Source organism: Haplochromis burtoni, unplaced genomic scaffold (assembly GCF_018398535.1).
Source record: "Haplochromis burtoni strain Fernald_Lab_line unplaced genomic scaffold, NCSU_Asbu1 Contig_426, whole genome shotgun sequence".
Taxonomy (NCBI): Eukaryota; Metazoa; Chordata; class Actinopteri; order Cichliformes; family Cichlidae; genus Haplochromis; species Haplochromis burtoni.
Window position 1 is genome coordinate 168,394 of NW_024582787.1, and position 11,243 is coordinate 179,636.

At 38.8% G+C, this 11,243-nt stretch overlaps 1 long non-coding RNA gene across 1 annotated transcript in view; it reads left to right on the forward strand.

The window, feature by feature from the left end:
• The window catches only part of LOC121812069, a 13,011-nt gene extending 2,639 nt beyond the window's left edge, over positions 1 to 10,372 (forward strand). The window contains exons 2-4 of the long non-coding RNA XR_006052849.1: positions 431 to 433; positions 3,968 to 3,972; positions 9,550 to 10,372. This is a non-coding gene — a long non-coding RNA (uncharacterized LOC121812069). The remainder of the gene's footprint in view (positions 1 to 430; positions 434 to 3,967; positions 3,973 to 9,549) is intronic.
• Positions 10,373 to 11,243: the final 871 nt, after the last annotated feature.

The window sequence follows — 11,243 nt, forward strand, 5'->3', positions numbered from 1 at the left end:
CACTCTTAATGAACTAATCGTTGAGCAATTCTAGAAATACAAATCTGCTCCCACATGTTGTATGGTTTTCTACATTTGTAAAGCAACAACAGCAATACTGCCTCTCACAGCCTTGTCTTTTAACAGTGATTGAGTTTATGACTGAAGTGTGGAAACGAAAACTTTCTGCAGACACTTTTGCTGCTTTCTTGTTCACTTGCTGCTGTTTTACATTAACCATAATCTGATTTACAATCCACCAAACAGCATGATTCTCGAGTAACTTTAATTACCAAAGTAAACATATAAACCCTGACTGTAATGACAAAGAGTTAATCCACACATACATACCAAATCCTGCTTTTTTGTTAAGTAGCACTAATCAACAGAGACTGAGGAGGTAAACAAGGCCTCTTAAGCTTTATTTATTTATTCACTTTATTAGCAAGAGGCTGTTCATTCCGTCTGTTAATGGCAGCTGTGGGAACGAATAGAATTCACACTCACTTGGACCCCTATTGTGTGGCAGGCTGTCAGGTTACACACACGCTGACACACACGCACACACAATAGGGGAGGCACTGTGCACAGCTGTTGTCTTATATTATTTGTTTTCTGAAATCTCCATAGTTACAGTAGAAAGGTGCTTCTAATCTTTACTGTTACGACTATATAAATACAAGCTTGTCTAATCAGGCCACTCCAGGCCAACCATCAGATTTAGTCTCAAATATGTTTCCATACAATGATAGGAAGCAAAGCCAAGCCATTTTTGACATTCCAGGAGAAACAAGTTTAAATTGAGTTTTCCATAATTATTGTCTGCATAGATGTTCAAATACTACTGATTTATGCTTGTTTTTTCCCTTGTATGGACATTATCAGTTATGTTGCAATTCATCTTTGATTGTTGTTGCTCTGTGATCTGGCAGGGGACAGTTTTAAGGTTTATCTTGCAACGGAACACCATGACTTAGACTCGAGTGTTCATGTTCAGGCCTATTAATGAGCTGTTAGCTCAATTAGTCCAACTTTTGAGTATAGGGGCAAAGGCAGTTTGGAAAAAACAAATCGAAGGTAATATTAAACACTTAAGTTTTAGGGAAAAATGTATTTCATCGTGTTTTTTAAGTTATTCCCACTCATCAGCTTCTGGGGGCAGTTTGATAAGGATCAAACCCAGTGGGCCAGTTTCCATCTATAAGAGGTATCTATGCATCTCAGAATAGGGACTAAAATCAAACTTAACAGAAAAAAGGCAAACATGATGATCTTACAGAGAAAGAGGATGAATTGAAGCATACATGATTACAATATTAATGATAACTGTAATATTGTTCACCCTACAAGCCTAACCATGCTGCCATTGCTGTTCTAGAGTCCGAGCACCACTCTATTCCTAGCGGGACGTGATTGTAGTAGCAATAGCCATAATTTATTGATTTATTTTCCATTCCTTTTCCCCCCTTCTTCATCCCCTCTTTGGTTCCCCCTTCTGGTCAGACAGTATTGGAGATAAGAGGGATGCACACATGAACATACATGCACACACACTTTTCAAGTGCAGAGACTCTTACTTGTTTGTCCTGTTTTACCCTGCAACATATTTGTCTTATCAGTGTTTCACTGTAATCACTTGCCTGTGTCTGTGTGCTGTTTTGCAGTTTGTTTACTTTTTTCAGTCAGCACACCTAAGTTATGTACAGTGCAGCACACATGCTCCTGCACAGTGTATCAGGTTCATGTGACTTTTGTTTTTTTTAAGGTTATTTGTACTACTTAATTGAAATATCACACTTGAAATAGACATGTTATTATAACTCATCATCTTCAGTTAGTGCTTAATGGTTCTGAGGCAACGAGTTTGCATATTTTTAACTCGTTTAACATGTTGGTCAGACAAAACAAGCAATTTGCCACTGGTGAAATGTAACTAAATATAATCAAGTGCCTGTAAAATTTTCCCCATTCCATGCTGCTCAAGAGTGCCCCTCTAATTCATTCCACAGAATATTTTACTTTTCATTTCACAGCATTTATTGATCGCTATCAAAGCAAGTGGCATTTTATGTGGAAATAAGCTGCTTTTTAAATTAAAAAACTTAAATGATCCACTAGTTTAAAAAAAACAGATCCACATTAATTTTCAATTTTTAAAACTGATTTCAAGTAAATGCAATGAACCACAAATAATACATACTTTATATGCCCATAGCCTATTTTTAATGTACAATATTGCTTTTAATAAGCAAACTGTAATATCTGATGGGATTCCCCCCCTCGTTTTCTGGTATTTTCTAAACTAAACAATTTCCAAACGATCAAAAATGTCTACAGCTTTTCCGATTGATTGCACTGGGGTAAGCGATAACCACAGTATTCCTAGACCTTTGGCAGTGTGTCCAAGGCCTTGGCATCCTTTTCATAGTAGTCAGTGTAAATTAAAATCTGTTTAAACTTTTTAAAGAATACGTGTAATAGCTGTTATGAGGAGGAGAAGTAACAACAACTGTGTTGCTGATTATGAGCTGCTAATTGTCAACTTAAGAATAAACAAGGAAGAAAAGAGGATTTTAATCATTTCCCAATTAAGACACTTTCAAAGGTGTTTTGTGTGCATGTGTGTGTTGCGGTGCTCCAAATTCTATTTAATTAAGGCAGAGATGGAGGTTACTCCTCTACTTTTGTCTATGTGAGATTTAGATGATTCTTTCTAATCTGTGTATTTCAACTCTGAAGATTTTTAATTGATTTTTATTTCTGCATATTTAATTAATACTCCTCCAATTTGCAGTTTACAAACTTTTAAACCTGTTGGGTAGGAATTATTTCTGAGCTCTTTCTGTCTGAGTACCCATATTTGTTTGGATCAATAAAAGCAGGAGAAAAAACAGCAATCAACATCTCCCATTTTTTAAAGAAAAATATATTTGTTCCATGTTATGTTTTTCTTTTTAACTATTAAACAAACCAGCTCCTAGTTTCTGGTTGCATGCAGTATTTTAACCTTTCGTGTCTGTATTCATGCATCCATGCCGGTACAGGTGTGTGTAAGCCCAGAGATAAAGCACCCAGTTGTAGTGCAGGACATTTCCCCCCTGAGGAGTCCTTTATATGTCAGTGCTGTTATGTCATGTTATGTTACAGCCCTGACTCCCTGCTACACTACAGTATCGGCACAAGTATTTTGCATGTGTAAAGACAGATTATGTACTTTTTTTCCTTCCTCTTCTTGTGACATGCTTTTACCCCATTTTGTTGATGCGTGCATGTGTGTTTGCACGTGCACGGGCTGGCTGTCCAACATCACCGTGCTCCATGCTCATTGTGTTGGGTCCTCACTCACTGGCGTGCTGGAAATATGCCAACAACTGCCCCCCAAAACCCCAACTCCCCACCCCCATTGTACCCACTCTGAAAAGAATGAAAGACCTGTCTTGCAGACACACACACACACACACACACACACACACACACACACACACACACACACACACACATTCATTTGTCTATCAAATCACATAGAAAAAGCCATAAATTAGCCTATAACATAACGAATATTTACATACATTGCTGATCCCGTTAAGGTTAATCTCATTTTCATTCAACCCCTGTGGTGCCTCAGAGAGCTGAACCTCTCTGTGCAGTTGCACCTGAATTTTGAAGTTTAGAAGGGACTTGACAGTTTATTAAGGAAGGCTGGACCATTTGATTCTGGTCATTTTTGTATTTTTCCTCATTCTTTCTTCTGCTTCTAAAATAAAGGCTTTTGGCCACTCTTATTCTAAGTAAATAAATAAAGTTTTTGATTTTATAACAGTATCCATCCATGCAGAAAACAGTGGAAAGAGGTTTAATTTATTTATTAGATTTTATTTTTTAAGTTATGAGTTAATTCATTCAGATTTGTGGTGCTGGTCCTACGATTGTTAAACAAATAATGAGGGGAAGTCTGTAGGAAAATTCATGGTTGTCCAATCTAAGTGAGACACTGTTTCTAGAACTTTTTAATCTCAACAAAACTAAGCTGCTGAACTGAAAACTGTTATGCTAAACATTTAGTTTATTTTTAATTCTCCAAGCCCTGCAGACTAAATGTTACTCTCTGCATTGTCTTGGGGTTTGATTGTATTTGTGTATATACTCTGTTTTTAGAGTAATGCATAACTGAAAATAATGTGTAACGACAAACTGAATGATATCACCACTTTTTAACAAGATTTTTAGAGATAAAAAAAACCAACCCCCCCCCCAAATCATAGTTTCCAGTTATTCTCTTTGTCCTCTGGTCGTGTCTCACACTGTTCTATCTTTAAATTTGTGTTTTTTCTTCCTGTTCTGATTTTTCCTTTCCTCCCACCCCAAGAAGCCTCTTTCTTCCTTCCTCTCTGTCAGCTTGCTAGCACCCTCATATTCAGTCTCACTCCCTCTATCTCTGCCTGCACCCCTTCTTCATTCCCTCCTCCCTCCCTTCCTCCCTCGTCGCCCTCTCACTTCCCTCTCTCCCTCTCGCTTTTCCCCTGGCAGGCTGGTGATTGACACTTACAAATTACCCGGCGGCAGTGGCATTGTGTGTGACCCCTCTCTCTCATCTCCAGCCCGCCGCCGTTTTGTCATCTAATTACTGTGAATCCCCGGCCTGCTCCCCACTGCTGCATTTTTAATATGCCTGCCCCCGCCCCTTCTCGCTTTCTCTCTCCCTCCCTCTCCCTCCCTCTCTCCCACACAGCCCCCCTCTCTTCCATTCACCTGCAGCCGACTTTACCTGCTCCTCTGTCCAATACTTGGAGTGCATCCGTCGTCTCTATACTCTTCCCGTGCAACCCTCGGAGTGTTTTCTCTCCACCGCCTCCATTATCACATCATCACCTCTCCTGCCTCCTCTCCCGGCTCTCCTCCTCTCTGTGGAGTGTCGCTCCATCCCACACATGGACCTGTCCATGTCAATCTCTCTGTTTGCATTTCACTTTTCAGCAGTATCATTAGTGTTTGGTAAACATGTTGTCCGGTTCACTTGATCAATAGGCACTAATGAAGGCACGGTGCTTTCTAGCTTTGATGACTTTGCCTTCAGATTTGAATATTTTTGGCCGACTGTTCTTACATTTTCCATTTTTCTTTCTTTTTATGAAAAAGCCTGTTCTGCTGTTCTGTGTGCGTTCGTGCAAATGCAACTTTTGTTAAAAATCAAAAACATCCTGTTGTCCATCCTAATTAATTTCAAGACAATGAGCTGTTTCCTTATCATTAATGCGTGTTTGCAATGCTAATTATTTTATTTACTGTTTAAAAAAATACATAACGACAAAGAATACCAAAATGTCAATGCAAGTGACAAATGTAGCGACTGCAGAATCTCCCTTGGAGACAAAAATACATTTTCAAAGTTGCTGAGATATATCGTCCCTCCATCGTGTGTAAAGACATAAATATAGAGTCCTTCTTTCTCAAAAGGATAATGTGTGTCGGAAGTTAAAGATTTCAGTATGACAAGGTGCAAATGTTCACCTACAGTTCCTCTCATAGCTGGGCTCACATACAGTCTCTTCCCATTTCTTTCTTTGTGTGTGTGTCTGTATGTGTGTTCTGTCCAACGCTCAGCTGCCCACAGCCAGACTGAGCTCCCCCGCCGATCTTCATCTTCCAGCTAGAAATCAGCAGAGCATGGCAGGCTGCTGCTATAGCACCACTCTGAAGGGAGGAAGGAATGAAGGAAGAACAGAAAGAAGTGGGAGAAAGAGCAGAAGGAGATAAAGACAAATAGAAAAGGATGAGTGGGGTTGTTGAAAAAGCAGATTTGTTTTTTAGCTGCATTGCCGTGGAAATCAGAAAGTGTTTTTCTTTTCTTTTTCTTTTTTTTTAATTCAGAGTACAAGTGATGACAAATGCCTTAAAGCAGTTGACACAGATGTGGAGGCAGCTGGGATGGGCAGGGGCTGACCTGCCCCCTCCACCTTCTGATGTAGCTCCAGGGCGTGGTAGGATTTAGCATGGCCTCATTACCTTGTCATGAGTTTGGAGAAATATGGGCCTCCTGAGAGAGACTCAGGGACGTGCACTGATGAAAAGAGAAAAGGAAGGGAAGCTGACAGCCGACGCATGGAGAACGCAAAAGAAAATGGGAGGGAGGAGGTGGAATGAATGAGAAAAAGGAGGGAGGAAAATAGAGTTAAGGAAAGGAAGGTAATTGAGAGAGAAAGGGAGGAGAGATGTTGGCAGATCTGGAAAAACAGAGGAAAAGTGAGGAGGGATAGAGTATGGTGGGGAGTGGCGAAACTAATGGTCCTGCCTGGAGAGATAGTAGTCAATCAATCATGTTTAAACAAAAGCAGCAGGCCCAGGAGAATATTTAAAAAGTGCTTATTTAATTAAAAGTCCCTTTGCTCATATTTATGAGCCATCCTTCTTTCAAATATTAACCTTCCAGGTCCTGGGAGGCTCCTGGCAACTCAGCCCTGCACTGTGAACTGAGTTGCTTGGATGAGACAACAGAGTTGAAGTTGTAGAGGCAATACAGTAGCTATGATTTTCAAGACACACTCAAATTTTAATTTATTTATTCTTTTCATATGCAGAAATCATTTAACCACAAAAGAGAGAGCTTATATTATATTATAGGACCTGATTGGTATCAATCAATAGTAATAAAAAAAGTAGGATTGCAGCCAAGTATTTTTTGTATTATTGGCAATCTTATTCTTTTCCACAAATTAATAATTTGAGCTGCAAAATATAAAGGAAAAAGGAAAAAAACCCACAGGCCTACAGAGTCCTACAGATTCAAAGGTTCAAAGCCCAAAGCTATATAGTTAAAAAAAAACATAATAAAAAAAAGAAAAACAAAACTGAAAATCTTCATAACAGTGAAGTTGGAACCTGAAAAATTAATATGTTTATTCAGTGAACCACAGCACATTATTCTTTAATCAATCAGTCCTCTACAATTATAAGAACACTGTAAACAAATGTTCCCTTCAATTGATATATCAGCTAATTATTAATATCAGCCAATTCTGTCACTACTGACTGATATCAACATACTGACATATGTCATTTATTCTTGTAAGTCGCCACTGTGTATCAGGTGTGTCTTATCCTTTTTCATGTGTGATGACGAGCTGAAAAAAGTCAGAGGATGAAACAAATAAAGACAATTCGAAATTGTTAATTAAGCAAATAAATACTGTAAAAAATAACTGTTAGAAACCAGTTTGTTATTTTCAACATCAGTATTGGCCCCAAAATGTGCACTCTACAGCTCTTAAACCTCTTTAAACTTAAAACAGGATGTTTTATAAGGAAATATCTGAAGTAATACAGTTGAGAAGATGCATTATGTGATGCCCCCAAATCTAAACATATTCAGATAGAGAAAAGTAGCCGATACACACAAGGAGCTAGAGCAAGATCCTTTGTATTGTTATTGTTGTTTGATTTAAAGGGGTGCTTCTATAACTCGATGTTACAACTGCTTAAAAATCACTACTGAAGCAGCAAAGGCCTAAACAGCTGTTTTTTCTCTAACGCAGCCAGTAGCATCTGTTTGTTACACCCTACCATGTTAAAGCCTTACTTTATAAAGCAGGTTTTCTGTTATAGTCTAAATACTGTCCTGTGAGACCAAACTGAAATAGCTTAGTCTGTATATAAAAGATGGGTTTGTAAAGTAAAGTCAGTGCAGAAGTGGATTAAACCTGCATTCTTTTTAATGGCTAGCGGAGAGGTGACTTACGTGGTTGCAAAAAGAAATAATTGATTGTATTGACTATGAGAAACTGACCCTGATGCCCAATATCTGTAACCTCAGCAAACACTTTCTTGATGAGTTTCTTTTCTCAGTAGCTAGTTTCACATTGATGACTCCAACATGATATCAGTTTGTAAATAATTTTCCAGGATAGAGTAAAATAGACAAGGACCATATTAGCACAAAGTGTCCTCACTCCTCAGTCAGATCCACACTGCGCAAGTGTAAAATTATAAAGATAAAATGTATACACTCAAGTAAAGTAAGTAAAAATATTTTAGAATTTTATTTGATAATATGTAGTTGCTCATATTTCTCAGTCACTACTTAGAGTGTTTTTTTAATTTATGTTTCTTTCATATATTATATATGTTAATATCTTTCTTAAACTGCAAGGTTAACCATTTCAGCACAGCTTTTATCTATTTTCCCTCACTTTGAAAGTCAGCTCGCGAATACTTAATAAACCATATAGATCAAGACCAAATTTCTTAGAGCTATGCAATACAAAGGTATTCACTGAGCAACTCCTCTGTATTCTCACTTATGGCTATGCAGTCTGCACATCCAATATAAATCAGCATTTCTCTGTTCCTGTATCCTTCATCTCCTTTGTGCCCACTTCAGCTGGTGTTTGGAGCTAAAATCAAACGGAGGAAGGGATTTTTCTCTCTTTTCTGACATCGGCATTTTCACACATTCACACACATCTTCAGAGTGCAGGGAATATCAACACTTCACAATCTTCTTAGTTTCTAATGAGAATGCGATCACAGGTAATGCTCACTTCAGACCTTCAAAAACACTTCACTGTTTTATGAGCCTCTTGCTCACTTTGTATAATCACCTCACTGTGTTCAAGCATCCACCTGAGAAATTCTTTCATTGCATTTGGTGTTTTTCCCAGTATTTAAGTACATAATGTTATGAGCACCAAATGGTAGTTAGCCACTTGCTAATCATGTTTGAACATTTAGGGCAGGGGTGTCAAACTCAATTGCACAGGGGGTCAAAACTCAAGGCACACTTTAGGTCGCGGGCCAAACAAGATAAACATTTATTGAACACACTAAAACAATGTTTTTTAAACATAAATATGAATAAAAACAGACAGGAATATTATTCCAGATTAAATTAACTTAAAAAAATAAACTTTAAATATTTTGCTCTTCATACAAATATATCCTGTCAAAATTATGCAAGTTAGAATTATGAACAAAAACCCCAGAAAAAATAAATGAAAGCATACACAAGGTTCGAGCCGCATGTAGACGGAGCTGGGCGTTGCTTCAGGAATGGAACTAATAAACTGTGCGGGCCATTCAGTGTCGTACTTTCCCTTGAGTGTATCATTACACTGCAGCTCCATCTGAATCTGCACAGGTGCAGTTCAGCAAAGTGCGCTGATTTGGTTCAACATTACTTGGCAACAGGGAAAGTGAGGCAAGTTGCACTGGTGCATTTGTGACCGTTTCACTTGAAATGCCTTCACCGCATCATACATGCCATGTCCATGAACTGACAGATTTCCTTGCTGAGCTCAAAAACTCTATTGAGAACTTTTCCCCAACTCAGCCAACAGACCTCTGTATGATAAGGAATGTCGGCAAACTCCGAATCTATTTCCCACATAAAAGACTGAAATTGATGGTGATTTAAACTTTTAGCTCAGATAAAATTTACGGTTTGCGTTATGGTGATCATTACATGCTCCATTTTTAGGACTTTACCACACAGCCTTTCCTGGTGTATGATGCAGTGATATGCTGTTAACTCACGGTACAGTTTTCCTCCTGCATCTTTACTCGCATCCTGCTGACTAGTTGACATACGTTTTAAAAAATGTCTTTTCCTGTCGTTGTCCCGTGCATCGATTTAATGTTCAATATTTCCTCTCCACGGATGAAGATGGCCAGCTGTGCAATGTCCATCATGTCTATACTTTCATCCACAGCAAGAGAGTATGCAATGAAGTTTTTGCTTCTTTCACACAACTGTGTTCTTAAATCAGTGGCCATCTCACAAACCCGATCAGCAATCGTATTTCTGCTCAGGCTCACATTTGCCAAAATCTGCGTTTTGTCTGGACACAAGACGTCGCACACCTTCATCATGCAGCTCTTCAGAGTGGTACCGGGCTGATTTGGTTTCTCCTCTGCTACAATAAAATTTGCTTTCACAACAGCTTCACTTTGCGATTTTGCTCTGATGAAAAACGTCTGCTGAAATGTCAGATTCTTCTTTAGCTCTTCTACCTTCTGTAGTTTCTGGTCTGCATTTAGGTTTTTCAGCTTATCCTGATGTTTTGTCTCGTAGTGCCGTCTTAAATTAAATTCCTTAATTACAGCCACATTAGCTCCACTAATAAGACACACGGTTTTACCAGCAATGTCTGTAAACATATATTCAGTCACCCACTGGCGCTGAAAGGCTCTGTTTTCGGAATCAACTTTTCTCTCCACCATTGTGAGCAGCCAGCTTCGCAATAAAAATTTGACTTGATTGACGCAGGAATTTTCCCAGTTAGCCTAGTGTTCAGCAAGGAGGCTGCAGCACTGCATTATGGGATCTGTTGTTTGTATATTATTAGCACCTCATATTGCTGGGCCATGCATAACAATAATAATAAATCTATATAAAATGATCTCGCGGGCCGGATATAAATGCACGCCGGGCCGGATGTGGCCCGCGGGCCTTGACTTTGACACACCTGATTTAGAGCATTTGGTAGAGACCAGAAGTGTAAATACTGAACTAGCGGTATATTTATAAACTGAACACTAAATTAATGATAAAGTTGCTCTGTAACAGATATATGAATAAACCACAGAATAAATATGACACTTTGCGGTAAAAAGCCACCAACAATTTTTAAGGAGACTTGGGATTTAAGCAAAAACCCAACTTCCAGGTAATGTTTGGAACTTACTTGATTTTAGCCAGATGTTCCCCCAACCCACACCTTTTTCTGTTAGTAACTGTCACAATACGGCTGTGTGCAGGCAAGAGTAGGACCCAAAACGCAAACTCACAGAGTGAAAAGGTAAACTCAAAAAACACAGCTTTATTGCTGGCGTGGAGTGGGACATGAAAAACAATACAAAATAAACTAAACTGGGAAAACTAAAGCACAAGGAGCCACAGGGAAAAATCACACAGCTATGATGGAGGACGCCACACTGACAAAGAGAAACATGGGGCTTAAATACACAGAGGGATAACGAGGGAAGTGGAGACACATGAGGAAACAGCTGACTAACATGAACCTAATGACAGGAGCAGTGAAGCTAAATACAAAGAACCAAGAACACACGACTCCTTCCAAAATAAAACAGGAAGCATAACGAAACGCAGACAAAACTTGACAGTGGAGACAGCAACTAAGAAACAGAGACAAACCATAAGGCAGAGGTCTAAAAACCAAAATACACAGAAGGAAATACTCAGCTTTGAACACAAGAGACTAGACTAGAGGGAGTAACAAAAGACCAACCATGAGAACATAATGCACAATGCA